At 35.4% G+C, this 4,020-nt stretch overlaps 1 non-coding gene across 1 annotated transcript; it reads left to right on the top strand.

Annotated features, from left to right (window-relative positions):
- Positions 1 to 566: 566 nt before the first annotated feature.
- Positions 567 to 705, top strand: LOC116538026. The gene has a single exon (XR_004263462.1). It is a non-coding gene; the product is annotated as a small nucleolar RNA SNORA8 (small nucleolar RNA).
- Positions 706 to 4,020: the final 3,315 nt, after the last annotated feature.

The following is a 4,020-nucleotide window of genomic DNA, read 5'->3' on the forward strand; positions in this document are numbered from 1 at the left end:
TGCATTTAATAATCATTCAGTAACACAGCTACCAGATACAGCAACAAAAGATCATGGCACCCTAGTTTCTCAGGATTAGAAGACCTCAAAGATCATGTCATGTACTGCTTCTCAAACTTTAAAGTGCATAGAAATATTTGGGAATTTTTTTTGAACTGCAGGTCCTGGCCAGGCATAGTGGCTCACAATTGTAGTCTCAGCACTTTGAGAGGCCATACTAGGAGAATTGCTTGAGCCCAAGAGTTTGAGACCCAGCTTGGGCAGCATGGTGGAACCCTATCTCTACAAAAAGTTAAAAATTAGCTAGGCATGGTGGTGCATGCACCTATAATCCCTGCTACTCAGAAGGCTGAGGCAGGTGGATCCCTTGAACCCAGGAGGTTGAGGCTGCAGTGAGCCATAATGCACCACTACACTCCAGTCTGGGCAAAAGAGTGAGAACCTGTCTCCTAAAAACTAAGTATATATATACATATATATATACACACAAATAAAATGCAAGTTCTGATTCAGGAAGTCTAGGGTGAGGCCTTAGAGTCTTTGTTCCTTTTTAAAAGCTTCCAGGATGCATGGCATGGTATCTGCTCTCAGCATTTTACTCCTGCTAGGGTGTTCAAAGGTCAGTGCCATAGAAATTCAGTATCTGGCTGTATTGGTATTCTTGGGTTTGTACTTGTTAAACCTGGTATTTCTATTGGTACAGTATTTGTATAGGTTTCTCATACTCTTCAGTTTGATATATTCTAAAATAGAAAGCAATGCTTTTCTTTTTCTAAGGTGTCAAACTGAGAATGAAGCAGATCCACCAACGCTGAAAACGACCCTAAAGTAAATTGGTTGAAGAAATTAGATCCCAAAGATTCTTGTTGAATTTTGACACCTTCATCTGTATATCCATATTAAAAAGAGACATAAGAAACCAAAATAAAAGAATTATGGGCTGACAGGACAATTGGATTAAGCATCAGTTCTATTAAAAGGGGCCAACTTGAAGATATTAATAAATATTTTGAATATAAATCTTGACTCCAGCTCTTTAGAGGATCTAAAGTGACCTTGATGGAGAGTAGAAGGAATCACAACAAGAAATTCCTTGAATATAAATGTATTGACTTAAAAACAAACAAAAATGCTTCCAAGTAATACCAATGCTGTTTGTCTATGGACCACACATTGAGCTGTAGGCCTCTAGTCCAAATCTGATGCTTGAATCCCCTACCTGGAACTTCCCCAACCTGGCTTTGCCTCAGAATCACCCCAGGAGCTTTGAAATGTGGCAATCTGGATAGCACTGAATCTATAAATTGCTTCCTAACTTATACTATGAGGGCAGCATTACCCTGACATCAAAGCCAGACAAAGACACTACAAGAAAAATAACAACAACAACAACAAGTATCTCTTACAAATATTGACGGAAAGGCTTAAGCAGAAACTGCAGACCATGTAACTTGGTAGGCATGCAGTGTAGGCCAGTGTCTCATAAATGCCAAATCAGAGACAGCTAAAAATCTGGCTATATCAGCATCACCTGGGAAGCTTTAAAAACATAGATATGCAGCCTACAAGAGATTCTGACTGAAGAAATTTGGAGTGAAACTCAAGGGTCAGCACTTCACTTAGGAAGTGTTACTCTTCTTGAATTCCTTGGAAGAGTTTAAGAAGGACTGGATTTAGTTCTTCTTGTAATGTTTCACAGAATTCACCAGTGAAAACATCTCATCCAGGGATGTTTTTAGTGGGAGGCTTTTGACTACTGAATCAATCTCCTAAGTTTATTTAGATTTTCTATTTCTTCATGATTCAGTCTTGGCAGGTTGTGTCTTTATACCAATTTGTTCATTTCATCCAGGTTATCCAATTTGTCGGCATACAGGTGTTCATAGTACTCTCTTATAATCCTTTTATCTTTCTAAAATCATTGCTAATGTCCCCAGTTTCATTTCTGATTTTAGTAATTTTAAAATATTTTTCTGCCCTCTGTGAACAAATAATTTCTTTTTGAGATGGAGTCTTGCTCTGTCACCCAGGCTGGAGTGCAGTGGCATGATCATAGCTCACTGCATCTTCGACTTCCCAGGCTCAAGATCTTCCCACTTTACTGTCCCAAGAAATTGGGACTACAAGCGCACACCACCATGCCCTGCTATTTAAAAAAAGAAATTTTGTAGAGACAGAGCCTCACTATGTTGTGCAGACTGCTCTCAGACTCCTGGGCTCAGATGATCCTCCTGCCTCAGCCTCCCAAAGTGCTTAGATTACAGGCATGAGATACTGCACCCAGCCCCAACATATAAGTTTTACCAAATCTTTTTTTTAGTTAATCTAGCTAAAGGTTTGTCAATTTTGTTACTCTTTTTGAAGAACCAAATTGTAGTCTGTGATTTTTCTCTATTTTTTTCTATTCTTTATTTATTGCTGCTTTAATCTTTATTAATTCTTTTCTTATGCTAGGTTTAGGGTTAGTTTATTCTTCTTTTTCTATTTCCTTAAGGTATAATGTTGGGTTGTTGATTTGAGACCATTCTTTCTTTTTAATGTAAGCATTTAATTATAAATTTCTCTTTTAGCATTGCTTTTGCTGCATTCCATAATTTTTGGCATGTTGTATTTCATTTTTGTCTCAAGATATGCTCTAATCTCTCTTGTGATTTCTTATTTGACACATTAGTTATTTAAGAGTGTGTTAATATCCACGTATTTGTGAATTTTCCAGTTTTCTTTCTGCTGATTTCTATTTTCATTCCATTGTGATCAGAAAAGATACTCTGTCTGATTTCAGTCTTAAAATTTATTAAGGCTTGTTTTGTGGCCTAACATATGGTCTATCCTGGAAAACATTCCCAGTATATTTGAGAAAAATGTGTATTCTGGTGTTGTTGGGTGAAGTGTTCTATATATGTCTGTTATGTCCAGTTGGTTCGTAATGTTTTTCAAGCTCTCATTATTTATTGATCTTCTGCTTGGTTGTTCCATCCATTATTTAAAGTGAGATATTGGGGTACTGAAATATCCAACTTCCATTGCAGAGCGATCTATTTCTCCCTTCACTTCTGTCAATGTTTGTTTTATATATTTTTGAGCTCTGATGTTTGGTACATACACGTTTATAATTATTATTTCTTCATGAATTAACCTTCTAAACAACATATAATGTCCTTTTTGTCTCTCATAATAGTTTTTGACTTAAATTCTATTTTGTCTAATGTTAATATAGCCACTGCTGATCTCTTCTGTCTCCTATTTGCATGGAGTATCTTTTTTCATTTTCAATCCATTTGTGTCCTCATGTCTAAAGTGAGTCTCTTATTGACAGCATATAGTTAGATCATGTTTTTAAAAAATCTGTTCTGCCAATCTTTGGGGGAGTTTAATCCATTTACACATAAAGTAATTACTGGTAGAGAACGACTTACTTGCGGCATTTTGTTGTTTTCTATACGTCTCATAGCTTTTTTGTCCCTCATTTCCTTCATTACTGCCTTTTTTTGTGTGTTTATCTAATTTTTTTGTAATGACATATCTTGATTCACTTCTCATTTCCTTTTGTGTATATTCTATAAATATTTTATCTGTGGTTACTACAGGACTACATCTAATACTGCAATGTTATAAAAACTTACTTTGAATTGATACCAACTTAACCAAACTTGCATATAAAAACTCTTTCTGTAGAGCTCTATCCCCCCATATTGTTTATGTTATTAATATCACAAATTATACCTTTATACATTGTATACCATTAGCATAAATTTATAATTTTTATGCAAGTATCTTTTACATTCCATAGAAAATATAAAATGGAGTTACTAACCAAAATTACAATAAAAACTGGCTTTTTGTATTTGCCCATGTATTTGCCTTTATTGGAGATCTTTATATCTTCATGTGAGTATGAGTTAGTGTCTAACATCCTTTTATTTCAACCTGAAGGACTCCCTTTATCATTTCTTATATGGAAGGTCTCTGAAACTATCCCCCAAGTTCATTATTCTTAAAGAACTCTTCAACAAGAGGATT

The sequence above is a fragment of the Sapajus apella genome, unplaced genomic scaffold (assembly GCF_009761245.1).
Source record: "Sapajus apella isolate SASKATOON/1434 unplaced genomic scaffold, GSC_monkey_1.0 scaffold115, whole genome shotgun sequence".
NCBI lineage: Eukaryota > Metazoa > Chordata > Mammalia > Primates > Cebidae > Sapajus > Sapajus apella.